Source organism: Rhea pennata, chromosome 5, assembly GCF_028389875.1.
Source record: "Rhea pennata isolate bPtePen1 chromosome 5, bPtePen1.pri, whole genome shotgun sequence".
Taxonomy (NCBI): Eukaryota; Metazoa; Chordata; class Aves; order Rheiformes; family Rheidae; genus Rhea; species Rhea pennata.
This window is the reverse complement of record NC_084667.1, coordinates 43,943,266-43,962,066: the sequence shown is the minus strand read 5'-3', so window position 1 is coordinate 43,962,066 and position 18,801 is coordinate 43,943,266. Positions and strand designations below refer to the sequence as shown.

At 45.6% G+C, this 18,801-nt stretch overlaps 1 protein-coding gene across 3 annotated transcripts in view; it reads left to right on the top strand.

The window, feature by feature from the left end:
• Positions 1 to 18,801, top strand: part of EPS8L2 (EPS8 signaling adaptor L2) — a 79,108-nt gene that overhangs the window by 771 nt on the left and 59,536 nt on the right. The gene's annotated exons all lie outside the window — the stretch shown is intronic.

Sequence of the window (18,801 nt, the reverse complement as noted above, 5' to 3'; positions counted from 1 at the left end):
TATCCTGTTTCCAAACTGAGGGAAGGCTCGTTCTGCGCCATCCACCTCCCATGACAGCCCAAGCTCGTGAGCCTTAGTCCGTATTAATGAGTTAGAGTGCAGCTCTCCTTTCCCCTTTCACTTATTTGACTGGGAAATGCCAGTGCAAATTGCTGGCTGACAGGTATGACAGATATTTTTAAATATTGGGAATAATTATGAGATAATATAGTAGCAAAATGCAGTGACTGCCTGGTGTAATTAGGGCAATGGAGAGTAACACTTCTGTTGCCAGGCTGCTTTGAAATGCTATGATGTGAACCGAGCAATGTATGCAGGGAACCTGATCTGTTGGTGGTTGCTCATCTGAGAGTTTTAGTGCTTTGATGGAATCTCCCCCCTAAAAAGGACTTTTGGGGAGTTAAAGAAATGCCAGCAAGAGGCTCAGCCCCCAGCTGATATGCAGCATCCTGGCTGGCTGAAGGGGAGATCCACTCAAGTTTTCACCAGGACAGCATCATTTTCCCAGCTCCATTTAGTTGACAGATTGAGTTGTTTGACTGAGAAGGGAAACAAAATAGTCCTTCATAAATGTAAAGGGTAGAGAGCAGGACTGAATCAAGGAGCCCTTTAAAACACTGCTTTGAAGAGAGGCTTGGGGTCCATGGTGAGAATGTGTCTGGTAAATGGCAGATGTGATGCCAGGCATTGCTACACCCTGATTAAACAAGGTTTAAACTGATGTCTGGGATGACACTAACTATTCAGTTCTCCTGTGGGGTCCATAGTTGGACCTGGCCTGAACCTGTTACCACTTTCCACTGCTGGAGCATTAGGAAGCAAGGCTGGCTGAGGACCTGTCACTCTTTAGGCTGGCTCCTAGCCATTTACTATACACAGAAATCTGGACAGAGTCCCAGTGCAGGATCTGGTCCAGTGCAATTTGCAGGGCAGGGTGGGTTTGTCATAATACGGGTTAGAGGGACTGGAGGCATTTTTGGATACCTGATAAAAAGTTGAGCGCTGGCGTCACTGAACAGGATGAGGTAAAGTCCTGACTAGGAGACAACAAGTAAAAGATGGCAAAGCACTGCTGATGTGAGTGCATACGCAGGCATGCATACTCATTTGCTCAGCGTGACAAAACAATCTGCCAATACAAGCTTGCAGTCTTTGGCTTTCTGCCCCCATGCCAGTTACTGCCCAACATGAGGATGGGCAAGGTGGCAAACACAGAGGCGCATAACCCAGCTACTGCACAACGATAGGAGGAAATGTTTTCTGGGCAGCAGGCTCTGGGTCACAGAAGCAGCCAGGTTCTCTCCTTCAGTGCCTGCCTTTGTTGACTTCAAACAACTAACCATCAACCAGAGTGAGTGATGAAACCTGGCATGGAGCCCAGTGAAGTAGGTCTTAAAGATAGTTGCATATAGGGCTTAGTCTACCTGACTCTCCATGGATGTAGGTGCCCTGTCTGCACGGACTGGTTTGTTGAGGCGGGCAGTAGCTCGCTTGCGATGAGTGGATGTGCACCCTGGTACAGCACGAAGAAGGCACTGTTTGACAGCAGACATCATTTTGTAGGGCTGTCTTGCTCTGGCTGCCTGCCTGACTTCAGCCAAGGACATGAAAAGCCAGGGAGGAGTCAGGAGGAACCTAGGCCAGCGAGGCCACTCTGGAAGAGTATCCAGACTGTATGTCCAGAGTAGGAGACTGTGCTGAAGGATGGTCTCAGAGCCAAAGCTGTCAGATGTGGCTATTGATGTTAGCATCTGACCCTTGACTAGATGGTCCTTAGTGGTCTAGAAAATAGAATGCTTTTTTTTGCAGCATCATGGGATAATTCAGATTGGCGGTGTAAGTTCATAGAGATAGGGATTCAGAAAACACCCTAATGCTCTAAAGGCCTCAGATGGTTTCAATTCTTCTGGTGGACAAAGGAGGGAGTGAAACAGACCAAATATATGCACTGACTTGTGTGAGCTTGAGAAACATCCATATAAAATAAGTCCAAGTACAATGTCTGAGTTCGTGAAGGTTGGATCCTGGGGTGCTGCTTTGGAGCTGTGTCTCTGTCGCACTCTCTGCTTTCTTTCTCTCTTACATGCCACGGTATCCCTCTAAGTGTTAAGTCTGGGAGGCTTTGTGTTTTTGATAGAGGCCTAGCCACATTTTTTTTTATGCAGGGTCAAAGTCTGGCCTTACATTTACTTTATGTAACAGCAGGCAGTAGCACAGCTCTTACTTCCAGGGCAGCTGTTAGAGCATGGCCTTTAGTTTATAAGTTTGTTGTGACTAGCAAGAAAATTAATCACTCTCTAAAGATGCTCAGGCTTAGCATCTCCCAAACAGAAGTACCAGGGAAAGGCTGTTCACTTCCCAAAGATGGTTTGCTGTGCTGCAGTAAAGCTTTCTCAGTAGACCAGCCCAGAAAGTTGCCCTTTCTGGAATAGCAGGCAGCGTGCAACCCCAGGCAGATCTAGCAGCACAACATGACTTTTCCAACATGGCCTCCTGAACCAACCTGCTTGACCAAGGTTCAGCAGGTACCCAGAAAAATACCCATCTTCCTACCCATGAGGTACCCAAGTTTCTGGCTCAGAGTGAAGGGGGAGGACGGTAGCTTCCAGAAACCCTCCTAGCTCATCTGATTGGGTCATGAGAGGGTCCTCTGCATGATCAGAGATGAAGCTATGCAGTGTAGAAAGCCTGAGCAATGGGGAGCAAGATTTTAGGAAGCTTAGCAGATCTAAGATCACCATTCGACTTTGCTGTATCACAGCCCCACCTGCGAGACCACACTTTTCATTTGTTGAGGTTAGAGCAGAGAGGGAGTTCAGTCTTCAGGCCCTTCTAGCTTTCAGCTTCTCCACCAAACCAGTGGTCATGGCAGTGGTGTGGCCAAGAGGAAGAGGCATTAGAGATTTCATGTGCCCTGCCGTGTAGCTGGAAGGCAGTGACCAGCAGCTTACCCTATTTGCTTGCAGTGGGTTTGAACAGGCAATCTCAGGGCAAATTTGCACGATCACTCATTCCCTAAAATATTTAGTTGTTGTGCATCAAATCACTGTCAAGAGGGGGTTGAATGGGATGCTCTAGAGCTGATCATTCAAATTGGTATCATTGCACTGATCCCACAGGAACAAGGCCACCTCTGCATACAGCTCAAGAGCTCTGCCTCTCCAAAGGAAGTGAAAAGCTTCCCTCTGCCTCTGCTGGAGCAGGCCTCACTTGCAAGCTTGAAATGCACGATGCCAGAGGGTTTAAACAAAAACGTCCTAATGCTTTTATTTCCTGGTAATCCAGATAAATCAGGAAGAATCACAATTAAGAAGGGAGGGAAAGGTGTGTAGCGGAGAGCTGGGCTGGTTTGGAAATCTTGCCTGTTCACCTGCATTGCAGTTCCACAGGAGAGCCCAGCCCTCATTCCCATTCATTCAGTGCTCCCCAGGGTGTTTCTGCAATGTGCTTGCTGCCGCCAAGGCTCCATTCACAAGCACAGCCAAAGCTTCTCAACCTTTGCTCTCGGTCTCTTCTAAACACTGGACCCTGGACACTTTCTTCCTCCTGCTGATTCAGCGGCCACACTGGGCTTGTTGTGGGGATGGAGTCAGTCTGCCATGGCTCCTGCTCTTCTCATCACCTCCCTGGCTAGACAGGACTGCCCTGGGGCTGTTCTCAGCTGCACTTCTGGCTATGGGATGGGGGTAGGAACAGCAAGCCAAAGGCGGGGAGTCACACGCTCTGCCTGCTAGACTGCCCTGGATCAGGCACCAAAGAGGCCAGGCAGGCTCCTTGGGCCCCAAGTTAGAAGCACCAAGTGACATGGTTAGGTGTCTGTTCCTGGAGACAGAGTTGGATCAGGGGAGTCTCCCCTATCTGCACAAGGCAAGAGGCTGATGGTGGAGGGTGGAATGTTCTGTGTTGGAGGGAGTGGCAAGCGCAGCCCTGGCTGGTACTGCAGATGTCAGGATGCTCCGTGCCTTTTTGTTCAACACTGCCTTCAGCAGGGTCACAAATGAACTCCCCTGCCACAAGCATCTTCTGCAAAGATTTTCCTTACCCTGTTGAGACAGGCATCTTCATGTGCCAGACATCCTCATTTCAGGTGCCACACTGCCACATCCAGTCAAGGCATTAACCCACATATTTGCCTCTCCTCTCCCAACTCCCAGTACTCTCATCTCAGGCATTTCAGTTAGGTGGAGGAGCCATCTAAAAGGCATGGCAGGAAGGGGGCAGGTGACATAACTTTGCACCAGCCCTGGCTGTCCTGGTGGGCTGGTTTGACATAGATGTGCCCTCATGGCCTACAGGCCTCCATCCCAGCCTTGCCAAAGGTGAAGGCCAGTGGCATAGTCAGGCTCTGGATTTGGTGGGCTGGGGTTTTTGGACATGAGCTTGGAAAGCACCAGCAAACACTGTCTCTCTTTTGGGCTCCAGCTGGAATATGGGCCCAAAAAGCCTTTTAATAATTTGAATTTGTCTGAATTTTGTTCTTCCTGCTTCCTTTTCCTTTGTTTTTCACTGTCTTATCAGTCTCAGTCTGTCCAGATTTATATCCTACAAAGATAAAGCGCAGGCCATTTGAATGGCAATAAACCAAAGTTCAGCCACTGAGCAGTAATGCTTACCATTGCTGAGTAATTCAAAAAGTGAAATACTGCCACTGTTAGGACTGCGATTAAGATCAAGAGAACAGGCATAGTCCAAGTCAATATTGCCCCCCCCCCGACTGTTTACGTGCAGCTTTCCTTTTACTGAAGGTGCCTCAAAGTGAGAACTATCTGGGAGCCAATCGCTGTAAGAGCCCCCACAGATCACTGTAAGAGCCCTCACGTTGTGTGCTTTAGCGAGGAGCTCAGTGCTACTCAATGCTTCTCACTGTGGTTTTCTAACAGGCAGGACAAGGGGCTTGAGTGGGAAGGAGAAGGGGCTGGAGCTACCACCCAAGCAGTAGGTTCTCCCAGCTTCCCCCGCAGGGGAATACAAACCAGAACCCCAACGCTGACTCACTTCATTTCTTTGGACATCGCAAGTGACTTGTCCTTGTCTACCAGCAATTCCTCTCTGACTCCTTTGGGGACACTTCCCATCCTACCACTCCTGGCAGAAGACTGATGGCAGTAAGGAGGGCTCTGATGAGCTCTGCTTCTTGGTCCAGGTTTCGTCAAAGGGACTCAAGAAGACTTTAGGCTTAGGCCAGAACTGAGATTTGTGGACACAAAATCCTCCAAACCAGGTTTGAGGCTCTTACTAGTAACTTTATGGAGATATAAGCAGCAACTCTGCCTTTGCTCTGTCTGCTGTAGATAAAGAGATAGCCATTCGCCTGAGCCTGAGACACTCCTTTCACCATTAAATTCACTTTATAAAAACACTGGGAAGAGAAGATGAGAGAAAGGCAATTGCATCCACAACAGCCCTTAATAAATCACAGTCTGGAGCCTGTTCTTATTCCTGACACTGCTGCCTCTTAATTATAGCTGTGTTCATCTGAAGAGACAGAATAGGAGAGCTACGCTTTATGCATAAGGGAGCACTAATTAAAAACTCTTTGTTCCCTAGATGATATTCATGCTTTTCCCTGAGAAGAAGTGAATGGACTTGTCTCTGGCCATTGCCACAAGTTGCTCTGTAACATTGACTTTCATATAGCAAGCTGTTCATCTTTTCAGTGCCTGATGCTTTTGGCTTTGCTTCTCGGTAGAGATATGGGACTTTCAAAACTCTCTGAAGAAGGAAGAGGGATAAGATGTATCTAGATAGCCTGTGCTGATGTGGGTGGTGCTTTCTCAGCACAAGGCCAAGTATTAGGGGATGGCTCCTTGGCTAATGAACACTGACCACAATGGAGTTTTGCCAGTTGTCCCCTGCTGAGAAGCCAGCTCTTAGTTTCTGACACTAGTCAGAACTCCTCTGATGGACAGGGTGTCCTGGACTGCATCCAATGCAGCACGGAGAGACCAGCCTCTGGCTAGAGTTAGATGGACTTCAGCAGACTTGATTAGTGCTCAGATCCACAGAACAGTCATGCCCCTCAGGCTGACAGGAGAAGGAGTCTTGTACCACCAGACACCTGCATGTGAGCATCCCTAGCTAATCTCCAGGGGGATGAGCACACAGGCAAGTGCACTGTTGATTCACCCTTATTTTTATGACACTCAAGAACACAAATCCTTCCAAATTGCAGGAGAAGGAAAGTACATTTGAGCTATGGAAACTGCAGTTTGCTCCACTGAAGGGTTGATTCTCAGCTGATGTAAATCAGCATTTTCCAGATGATCTTGCAGTATTACAATAATAGTGAACTCTGGCTGGTAAAGGGAGAGTCCAGTCCAACATCCTTGCACATGCTCACTCCAAGCAGGCAGGATTCAGACAAAGCCAGTGCTGGTTGGATGTAAATCATCTGGGGGATTTTTTTTTTTTTAATTTTTGCAATAGAAGGGGCAAGGGTAGAGTAAAGGGGGCATGAAAGGCTCTCAGGGTTAATTGTAGACCTGAAGGATTGCCAAGTTTGTTGCTACTGTTAGTCGCTACTTCTTGAAAGAAAAGAAAGTTTCACCAGCTGAAAAAAGAAAATAAAAATTGCCAGAAAGCTGCAGCTCAGCCAGACGAGCTGCAGCACTAAACTGGGCAGGAGCAGGTTCAACAGGATAAATTGAGAGTAAATGTACCAGGGCTGTGCTCATTGCCAGTCTTTGCCTGTAAGAGCAGGTAACACCCTAGGTGTGGTCCGGCAGTTAGCTGACTGAGCAATCCTCTCACATATGAAAGCACCCTTTTTCCACTGCACTGCTGCATCTGCTCAGATTTTAAAAATAAAGTTGAAAGGACCACTTTATATATGACTTATGTTAGGAAACTTCCAATACTCATCACTTGGAAGAGAGAGACTGCTGATGTGCTGTTGTCCTCAAGCTCTGTAATGCTGCCGGTGTCACAGAGACAGTAAATAAGGGAACAGTAGTTTACTGATAGCAGAGCTGGGGGGCATCCCATGAAAGTGTCAGCTGGCAAGTGCAAAGCAGACAAATGATGGTTGTACACACCATGCAGAGTCAAGCTGCATAGTGTCTTGCCACAGGATGTTGAGGATGTCAAAAATGTACATGGGTTGGACAAAGCGTGGTCAGATAAATTCAGGGATGAAAAAGCCTACTAACAGTTCTTAAATCCTTAAAAGAGGTAGAGAGACTGTTTGAAAATAAGGTCTCTGTTGCTGGTCTCTGCTCTCTTGCCCTCTCCCCTGCGCATCCACTTTCAGTCCTTCTTTGAGACAGGATGCCAAGTGGACAGATCTGTGGTCTGATGTGGTACAGCTGGGCTTATGTTCTTAGCCTGCCATCTGAGTAGGAACTGAGCATAAGTGATGGGAGAGGTGGCAACTACTGCATGTCCAGGCAGCTGTCTCTGCCTCCTCCGTGCTGAAAGGGAGGCTACAAGGGAGTGGACAAGCTCCAGCACCAGTGGCTGCTCAGTGGAAAGAAATGTCATGAATGTTTAATTTACAGTCTAGGAAGTGAGGACTGAGAGGGAGGCTGCATGAAATGAGCTGAACAGCCAAAGCCCATCTTCCACAGTCACATGTGAGCTGGACCAGATAGGTCCCCAGAACATCTGCTCTGCATTTGGCACAAGGCCAAAGACAATCCTACTCTCTGTCTCTTCCACTAAGACCTTGCATAAAAACAGCCAAAGGTTAGAAGAACTGTCTAAGGTTAGAAGAATGATCAAAAGCACAGGGAAAGACCACAGGTGAAATCTAAGCTATCCCCACCCTCAGCAGTCCCTTGATTTGATTTTCACTCCAAGACCACTGGTATTTCCCTAGAGTGCAGTGTGTGACTCTGACTCCAATATGACCTGTCCTTGGCCAGATGAGTGTATATAGCAGCCAAGATGCTGCACACTGAGGCCACTCCCCACTCCAGGGCTGTAGGGACAACTTCAACTTCATTCAGATCCTCTTGTCCCTGCATCTTGCTCCTGACAACCCAAGCTAAAAGAAGATCTTGTTAGCTTATAATACCTGGTTTAGTAGTAGACCCACACAAATCTTTTGCCATTCATTAGTCCTCCAGGAATGATGGAGGACTGGGGAACCCTAGGAATAGAAAATTGTCGTAGCCCAAGTGAGTCCCAGTAGCAAAGAAGCATCAGGGCTGTTTATGCTGAAAGAGCATCTTGACGAAATGTTGACAACGTCCTGTCTTTCAGACAGCTGTGGGCAGGAAGGCAGCTTCCTGACCAAATTCAGGCCAGAAAGGGATATTACTGAAAGAGCCAAAATTACATATCTGTATATATATTCATCTTTGGCTGAGGAAGAACTGTATGGGAGGACTGGCTAGCAGGGTTGCATCCCTGCTGTCAGGAGAGCAGGTGTTTGCTGAGGTGGAGGATAGAGGGCACCAGTTTCTCCATTCAGTTGACTGCTGTACCTTTTACTCTCATGCTCCCTGTCCCTCTCAAAATCTCGTGTATTCCTGTGTTGGTGGGGCTACCTGCCCCCTTCCTCCAAAAGACCTTCAAGAATGTGCCAGGTCCTTAAATGTGTGAGTTTAGACACAAACTTGCCTCTGCTAACCCTTCCTTGCTCTGGAGATGACCCAGTAACCTGCAGATCATGTAGGGATCAGCATACCAACATGCCCTAAAGAGAGTTGATCCAGTGGGGAGGATTGTACTCTGTTTTTAACTACAGGCTGTGGTAAATGTCATTACTAACACCTTTTTTGGCTGTAGGAGCAGCCAGGTTGCTTGTGTTAGCATGACTGTGTGCCATCCTCCAACAATACCAACACTTGCAAAGACTGGTTGTCCACCCTGGCTTAAAAGAGTTTTCTTGCTCCTTCCTCCTCTCCCCTTTGAGGATCATAGGCTAATTCAGGTGAGAAGGGATCTTAGGAGGTTCCTAGTCCGACTTGCTGCACAAAGCAGGGTGAGCTCTGAAATCAGGCCAGGTTGCTCAGGGCTTATCCAGTCAGGTCTTGAAAATATCCAAAAATGGAGACTGTACAGCCTTTGGGGGCAATCTGCTCCACAGTACTGAGGTTCCCATGGCAGAAAGGGCTCTTTCATGTCTGCTTGAAGAGACTTAGCTATTCGGGACCAGAAACCCTTCTCCAAGTCCCTGTGTGGGCATCTAGGAGTGGTTAGTGAAACCTCATCTCCTCAGGCGTTGCAAACAACTCTTCTATCTCCTTCCAAGCCCTGTAATCATTCCTGGCCCAGCTAACTGAGTGCAGTTGCAGATTGTCATCACAGAGCTCTGCTGTGGGGACCAATTGTGCTTTTCCCTCCTTGCCCTTGCAAGAGATTTCATTTATTTATTTATTTATTTATTTGTGGTTAGATTGTTAAAACACTTCTGCAACATAAGATTAGAAACTACCTCTTAAATTCTTTCGATAAACCCAACCTCACACATCCTTCTATTCTAAATGAAACAAAGGGCAAAGGAAACACATTTTTTCTAGAAAGCTCTCGCAAGGGACTGTTCTGGTTACTGTGTAACTGGCTATTCCTGCACGGAGCACCTCCTCCTAATGGCCTTCTCCACAGCAGCTTCCTAGCTTTACTGAAAGCTGAAGCGGTGGAAATCAGTCCTTGAACCTAGACCACAGGCTTTGTGGAGGCCCAGGGTTCACCTGCATGCATGCAGGGGGACGCTCCACATTTGGCAGCAATGCTATCCTGAGGTATTTCCAACCACTCCTGCTCTGGTAACACTCCTTGGTTGTGCCAACGCACTAGTTTGTGCAGCTGGGCTGTGAATCAGATGCTGGGACTGATCTGGCTGAAAAATAAGCTGGGAAGGGGGGATGTTGGCGGGTAGGAACGGACTTTGAGCCCCATCTGTTCCTGCTTTGGATCACAGTGCTCCTGCACACAGTGGCTAGGGGTGAGGTGGTGGCCCAGGACAGCAGGGATGGTGGGAAGTGCTGAAGTTGCTCCTGCAAACAAAATTGCTAAATTTGCTAAACAAGTTGCTAAGAGAGGAAAAGGACCATTTGCTTGTCTTCAGCCCAGGTTTCAGAGTGAAAATCAAGCAGGAGTCTAAAAGGGGAAAGAGAGGAACAGCTAACGCAAGATTACTATATCTAGCGGCATCCACAGGGATTAATGCGAGAAATATCTCTAGCAGACTTCACCAACAGAAGGCTCCAAATGCTACAGCATGACAGGTAGCTTAAAAGAGGTTAAAGAGAAGTGGACAATGAATGAACCCATTTGGATCCACTGCAATTGTGCCCACCCTCTGCAGGAATGCCAGGCACTGACTGCAACTCTTCTCTGACATTCAGCCTCTCTTCCTAGCTTTGGCACTTGCATTGCAACTCTCCCCCAAGCCATGGTAGCCGATTCCCTTGCACTTTTTAGTGTATTTCTCTCTGTGAGGTTATGAAGTTTTGTTATGCCATCTTACTGATGGGAGCAGAGCCCTACAGAGTCTAAAGGACTTGCTGGAGGACACACAGGAGATCCGTGTTGGATTGGTTAGCTGAAATCAAGTTTCCAGTGTGCAGTTTGTGCCTTGAGGAAGGACCAAGTTTCCTGTTTTCTTGCGTGGAGGTTTTGAGAATAGCACTTGGCTCTCTTCCATGACAGTGCATCTTGTCTTTTGATTCAGGAGACAGAGCGTGGATATGACACACTGTAACAGCAAAGGGCAACCTGTGCAGAGACTTGTCAAAAACATAAAGGGGATTCAGGACCCTAAAAATCCCAGTCCCATCATCAGGGAGCCCGAAACCAGCTCTGTAGAGAGAGGACTTACCCACAGCCTGACTGTCTTGACATAGTCATTCCTAACAAAGGGCTATGGCCTCACCTTTGAGAAGCAGGTTTCTTAAGGTGGGAGGTGGTGACAGAAGAAACAGAGCAACACCAGTGATGAATAATAGGGCTCTGCCACCCTGCAGCAAGGACCCTTTTACATAAGTAGTTTGAAAAGTAACACCCTCATCTTAATAATTTTAACCCACACTCTGCCCTCATTTCTTCCTTTGCAAGCTTACCACATAAAAGTGGCTATCCTCAGAGCTGGACATAAAGGTTTGATCAAATATTTTCCAGTAGAATATGCTTTGCATCAGGAATTGATTTTTCATTTCCTATAGGGACTGTCTGTGGGAATCAAAAATCTCAGCATTTTGCAGATAAAACAAGTTAATGACTGAAAATCAAAGAGTATTTTGATGAAATCCTGTTTATGCCTTTCAGAAATGACTGGGAAAGGATAAATCCTTTTTTTTTTTCATGTAGAATTTTATCTCCCAAGACATGTATTTGAGAATACCAACAATAGAAAGAAAAAGGCTAGAATACTACTAAAAAGAAAAATCCCAATATTGTACAATAGTACATACATTGTACAAAAAATCCCAAGTATTGCAACATGGACATTTGTTGTTTATTCCCACCCCAGAAGCCGAATCCACTTCTCTGAGCCAGAAGGATAATATAAAATTGTTGATCCTGGCTGTATCCTCAGCGAGTGCAATAACTTGAGACAGTAGTTCAGCGATAAGTCTGCAAAGTCTCCCCAGCTGTGAATCACGGTCTGCTAACACTGGTATTTATTTCTGTGACGTGGACTGTGCCTGTTCTCCTATTTTGGTTTCCACCAAGCAAACTGAAATCTGGGACCACAGAATTAAGGAAACCCAATTCCCACCTTAGCAAAAAACCCTTCTCATCCTCTATGTTCATAGTGCTTGTGAAAATTGGCTGTTGTCTGCACCCCTTCAGCAGCAGCACCACAAGCAAAAATACCTGGCAAGAAATACTACTAAGTGCATGACCAGGCTGGCTGCAGGAATATAACCATATCCTGCCCCCTTATTGACAGCCCAACCACCCTTCACACAAGGCAGCTGAGTGAGCACTGGTCAGAGCCCCAGGTGCACTTCAAGGGGCTGAATACACTCTGTAGAAAACACCGCTATGCACTGTCAGCCAAGGGTTGACCCCAAAGCCTGCACTCTCTATGGGACCATAGTTGCCACCATGTCACTGAGCTGGTTAAATTAATATTTGCTTGTTTTCTTGCAGTGACACTCATAGTAGAGCTCCCATGTGCCAAGTTTTAGCTCAAATGAATTGTTAGCGACTGGCCAAAAATACACAGACAGGATATGAGTAGGAAGCACGAAATGGTGTGGGAAGAGATGGCAACAAATATTGTTGTGATTAGCTTAAGAAGGTTGGAAAAAGCCTTAGATATCAAACGTGATTTTCCAGAGATGAATCTCCTCCCCCAGTATCTTCTCCCCCACCCTCCCAGAAAAAATCCCAAGGAGAGTATTACAGCAGGAAATGAAATTTATTGATGCATTAGATTCTCCAAGCCCGAGCTGCTTTAGGCAGACATGTGGAAGGGAAGCAGGGAGCGGCATGGAATAGCCCTATTCACTTGTATAGGCAGAGGGAGAGAGTGTGTGGTCCTATCCCTTTCTTTGTGAAAAGATGATCATGAAATGACCTCCCAACACAGTGAAATAAGTATTCCTTAATTCAGATTTACCCATCACATTCTATATCCCACTGCAAACTCAAAGACTTCAAGAGGACCATACTGGAGACAAACTGAGGCTACATATGGCCCCAAAAGTGGCTCTCGCGTAGTCACACATTGTTCCCTGGTGAAGGAAAAGCTCTTGACATAGTGACTGTCCTGCTACACACCTGAATTTCTACCAGGCATGTGAATCAGCATTTCAGGGAGTAATCAAAAATACCCTTCCTTTAGGAGGAGGTGGTAGAAATGTCCCATCAGTCTCAACTCCATCTTACTCACAACAGTGAGTCAACATGGAGGAGTCCATTTACAAGCAAAATGCATTCTCTCTCTCCTGAGCGTTGGTCAGGGACCAGCCCTACCACCAAGCCATCTTTCCTTGAAGCATTTCAGCCTTGTCCAGATTGGCACAAGCCAGACAAGTGATGCTCATAAGTATTACGGTCCTCCTGGGGCTAAGGTCCTTGCTTAGAAGTAATGTGGAAAATGAATTTGTCTGTTAAATTTATCTGGTAGACAAGCTTTACAGGTCATCTGTGAAAGCAGTAACAAACTAGCAGAGCTGAGGCTAACATACTGGATGGTGTTAATATGGAGGGGGTCACAGTGTACTTATACATTTAAACAATAAAGCAATAGTTTAACAAATGATGAATGGACTCAAATGTAATAGCTTAAAACTATCAACACTGTAAAGGTTTACCAGTCTGTATGGCAACAACTGGCAAAAAAAACACTGCTCTCCATCAGGGATTAACAAGGACTACCCAGGTGTTAGTGTGCTATCAGTGCAGACATGGCAACTGGTAGCTGGATGGGTAGCTTTAACGGTTCTGAAAGGAGCCAAATGGGACTTTTATTCTGAAACTATCTTTTATAGCAGCATAATTTGGGGCACCAACTGATACTAGTGCATTGTGTTAATACAGCACTACCTTTCTAGCATGGAGGTAAGAGCCCTGAGGAAAACAGCTTTTCTCTATGCCCTCTCACAGAACCTTAACACTGCTGTGTCAAGCAGCAGTGACACAACAGGGACCCTCCCAACTTCTCCTTTGACCAGCCTCTAGCCTGCTCTGCCACATTAGTGCCAGCATTTGCAGAGTCTTCCGGCTGTTCAACAAATGCATTCTAGCCTGGAAAAGGCAAACTAGCAAAGAGATGTGCTCACTGTTTAACAAGGCATACATTGCCTTGGGAGCTGGTACTTGCAGCCAGGAGACACGAACATGCTGCCAGTAGAGCACACAGTCTTGGTGTTTTGCCTGGACACAGAGGCTCACATTCAATGCCCTCCTTCAGGCTGGGCTGCAGCAGAACAGGGTTGTGCTGTGGGACCGTTTCCTTGCTATCCAGCCTGCTCTGGGATATGACAAACACATGCAGAGTCATTCCCTATTTTTACTGGCTTGACGTCTGTGTCCTGATTTGTACACCCAGAAAATAAAAAGGATCTTTTCATCTCCGAGGGCAAAATGTCCAGTCCTTCTCCTCCTCTAAAAAATCACAACTATAACCTCCTCCCTGTCAGTGATCAACCTCCTGAAGTGTAGTACCAGGCTAAGGAAAGGAGGTTATTTTTAATGGGATTTTGAATGAGGAAGCAGGGAAGGGAGAGAGAAATATTTCAGCATTACAGCTGTCACTGCATTTCTCCAGGAAGCTTTCTGGGTGCCAGACAGGTCACCCCCATGAGTACCACCAGCACACACAGATGATGATTTGGACCCTATAGTCTTCCTGCCCAGACAAATCCATGGCCAGAACTAGGCCCACTACAATGGCTCTTTTCTCTCTTTGGCTCCTGTTTGCCAGGAGCTGGGTGGTGACGAAGTGACAGGTTTTAGTGACAGAAGGTGTGACACAAAACAGAAACAGGCCAGAGGAAAAAGCTACACAATTGCCCACACCACTCTTCCTTTCCCAGGAAGCCTGATGAATGTCATGGGGTGGGTTTTTTTGTTTGGTTGGTTGGTTTATTTTTTTTCCCTAGGAAACACAGCTGATTCATATTTCACTTTCTCCTATCTGAGTAGTTTTGAACTGGGGTCTTTCAGTTCAAACCATTGTAATGAGCTTTTATAGAGCCTACACTTATCCATCTCCTTCCATGTTTCCAAAAGCATCTATTAATACTTAACACACTAGTTCTGGGTCCAATTCTGAAGCTTCCCAAACCATAGCCCAAGCGTAGCTAATGCTCAGCTTGGTACCCCTGGCAAGAAGCAGGCTCAGCAGACACATAACAAGCTCAAATCTGCTCTATGTTTTTCCCCTACCTGGCTTCTGCAGGGTTCCTCTAACAGAGAGGCAAAGTGTAAACTCAAATGCTGTGACTCAGCATGGAGACTCTATATATGTGCCTTTCAGAAGGGCACTGGCGTCAACTTCCAAATTTTTCCCAAGATCTTGGAGGCTGTGGCTATTTGTGCATTTTCTCTGGGTATTTATAGAACAAGGCACTGTCTAGACTTGCTTTCGGTTATGTTTCTTTCAGGAAGGTTTTAGCTTCTGGCAGCAATATAAAAACTTCTAGTTTGGTTCAGCTCATTTGTAAATGAGCTCTCCTGTCCCAACCTCTGTGGGTACCTGGAGCCTCCAGTGCTGCCTCGACTTCTGATTTGGACCTAACTCATCAGCTATGGAAGGGAAAGAGCCACATACGTGTGTGTGTGTATGTGTGTGTGTGTGTTTGTATGCATGTGTGCGCATGTGTGTGCACGCGCACGTGTGGCGGGGAGTGGGGGGTTAGTCTTCCATGTTCTTGCTAGATAGTCAGTGAATCTCACATCAGGAATTTGTAAATATTGGCATTTCCCAGTTTTCCTGCTCCATTATGTTTCCAAGACCCAAGCAGTAACTCCTAAGCCTCCATTCCACCTGCTAAGCCCCTTGGTAGATCAATGTTAAGGACGGCAGATGCACTTCCTCCAAATTTCTAATGCAATCTGGCAGGGCTGAGTGATCCCCAAGAGGACAACTCATGCCAAGCCAAACTGCCGGACAAGCATGTGGGTGTTCCCCTTTCAACACTGGGAAGTTTACCTAAACATTTCTCAGCAAACACTCTTTTTTAAGCACAAATTACTGTTTCTGAGGAGGTTAGTGAACAAGGTGCTGGCTAAATGGGTGCAATCCTCAGTGCTGGGCATATGCACAGCACAGAAGGGAACAGCACATAAAGAGGGGGGACATTATACAGAAAGTGGCAATCTGGGTCCATCAAAGCTTGCAGAGGGGTAGCTGTAGCTCCAAGGTGTCTCAGCCTAAAAGAGCTGCTCCCTGCTTCTTCCATGGAGGCTAAAGAATGCTTGGTTCTTCCCTACTTCCCTATGCTTTCTAACATAAATTGGTTATACATTAGTTAACATACTAATCTCATCTGAGCGTTGGCTAAATCTACAACATCTTTCTGCCAGTGGCCAGTGTCACCAACTTGTTGGGCTGGGTTATATTTATCCAGGTGTTTGTCTTCTGGAGAATCTCTGCAATGTAAAAAATCCAGTGTGCAGAGCAGGGAGTGTTTCTTGCAGGTATCTAGCAGGTTGTACCTGCTGCCACCTGTGACTCTAACTAACTAATGTGCTACATGAGGGTGCCCTGTACCATGCATACCCTGAAACTACACATTCATTCATGCTCACCTAACATCTTCCCAAAGTGACCTGTGGTCTTGTGTGGCTCTGTCGCTGTAGATACAACTTGAAAGGGTGAGAGAGAAGAAGGAAAGAACACAAGATTCAGCATTTTCCATAACCTTGGGCATCTGTAAAGACATCTCAAAGAGTATGCATAAGAAGAGCGACCCCACGGCCACTAGACCCTTTAAGAAGTATCAGGTGGCTCTTTTCTCCTTTTCACAGCAGGAATCTGCAGCAGCGGGTTAAAATAGAATGCATGATTTGCAAGGCCTGATTCAGAAGACAGGATTTGGAAATTTCAGTCCTAAGATGGGACAACATCCTTGCTTGCTTGCCTTTACAGGGCAACAGCAATAGGTTCATTTGCCTCTTTGGCTGTCAGCCCCTTTGCTCTGGATTTGGGTTTTCCTTGCTGCTTTCTGACTAACCTAAATAAAGTTTTTTGTGCATGTTTGCTTCTGGAAGAGAGTCTACAGAGCAAGTTTGAATTAGAAGAGTGGTTTCATAATTGTGATGCTGGACTAGGACGCAGGAGACCTAGGTTAAACTCTCAAATCTGCCGCAAGTTTCCAGGGTGGCTCTTACAAACATTTTTAGAGAACTAAAAAAGGTTGTGTGAATTTAGATCTCTTGGGTGCCACATGAGGAGGAGTGAGCACTAACCTTAGTGCTTCACCAATAACACTAGAGAGCTTTTTGGATTGCTGTGGGGATGGAGCCTTTTCTATCTGCTGGGTCCTCCAATACTATAACAATGATAGGCAGGACAGATCATGGGAATGTGTAGGATACTCCCAGGTTCCTAGGGGGCTGTTTGGAGCATAGAAAGAGTAAAAGCCACGCAGTGCAGGATATATATGTATATCACGGTGCCTGTACCCCCTCAGCTCTTATGTGTACAAGAAGGCATAGGTTTGCATGACAGTCTATCAAACAGCTTTCATCAGCATGACATTCCCTTATGAAAACATCCAGCAACCCTAACAGATGGTGCTTTGTTATCCTGGGAAGTTTAAAAGATAACATCATATGGTCCACAGCTAATGTTTCTAACTGAAGCTTTATGTTACTTGCCGAGGCTTTTGCTAATCTAGCATCCCGTCTGACTCATCCAGTTGGCACTTGCTACACACACAGTCAACAGCACCCTCAGTACAGATCTGCCTCCCTCCTGTCCCCAGGCAGGACCCATGGGAAGTGTATCCATCACATATATTTTGCCAGTGCTCAAGCACTTTAATCTAATGCACTTGATGCAGAAACTTTCTATGTTCTTGAGCACTTTGCATGTGTTGCAGAACAAAGCCATTCCCAATTACCTCCTTTTGCTGACTTTTGGGGGCATAAAAGACCACATTGCATTTTGGCATAATTCCATGTGACCCAAACCAGTCAAGAAATTCTTTAGGCAAACAACATCAAATCTTACTTGACCCTTTTTTGTGATACATTGGTTAAACCAGCAGCATCAGTACCATGGCTGTAGGCAGGAAAACACATTTCAGTACTAGCTTGCAGGCATTTTGGAAGTCTAGTCACACCAGATAGATTTCAGCAGGATGACCAATGCAAACAAAGATAGGATCTGTTAGAAATGCTCTAGACCATGCTAGGAAAAATATAGTATTACTCCTACATAACTTGCTAGTTATGTAGTAACCTTTAAAGGTTTTAGAGAGGATTCTTAAACAAACATCTGCACAGTCTTGTACTTAGGGGTAGTGAGTCCTACTGGACAGAGCAATGAATAAAATTTAAAACTGAGGTTCCTTCCCCTAACGCTGACATGTATACAGTCTTTGACAAGAACTTTCCACCTCTTTGTATTACAGTTTTCTTTTGCATAAAACGGGTGAAATGATAGCAATCAGAACTGTGCAGAGAAAGCAGTTTTTTGGTTTTTTCTTTTCTTTGGGGGGGTGACAGCTTTTGTGATTTAGCTTCATCTCAATTTGGCATTAAAATGGAAAATTTCAAAATTCTCCTTGAAAATAAGCTTATGAAAAAGACCTCACCCAAACAATTCTTTAATATTGATCTAATATTTTGTTCTTGAAAAACATCAAAAGACTAGGAGGTCAAACTTTCTATTTGACATTAGAGTCCCGCTGGGGTTTAGTAGATCTAAAATTAGAAAAGATTTCAGAATGAAAAAATCAAATTTTCTACTCACAATTGTCTAAGTGGAACTTTAAGCTTTGCTATATTTTTCTACTGTTGATCTTCAGTGGTTCCAGCAAAAGCTTTTGTGTTTTTCTCAGTATTTCTCTACTGATATAATCATGTATTCCAACGGCCTGGTATCAACAAATTTTCTCCTGCCTGATCTAGCTGACCTCATTCTTAAAGGTATTCTTAGACCTGTGATGAAAAGCTCTCAGAAAAACTCTATGCTGCTGTTGTTATTAACAGTGAGGATGATGATAATAATAGCCTTAAAATACACGAGTATTTCACAATATTTTCAAGTTGGCCAGTCTTCACCAAAGTCCAGAAGTTTTCACAATAATTTTGTATGTGCTGTGAGACTCGAAATAATTATGACCATAGCAGGAAAGTGAAAAGTATTCCTAATAAAAATAACATATGAGCAAGAACAATGATTGGCCCACGGAGAAGAGAGAATTCTTATTCTTTCCTCTCCATTGGGTC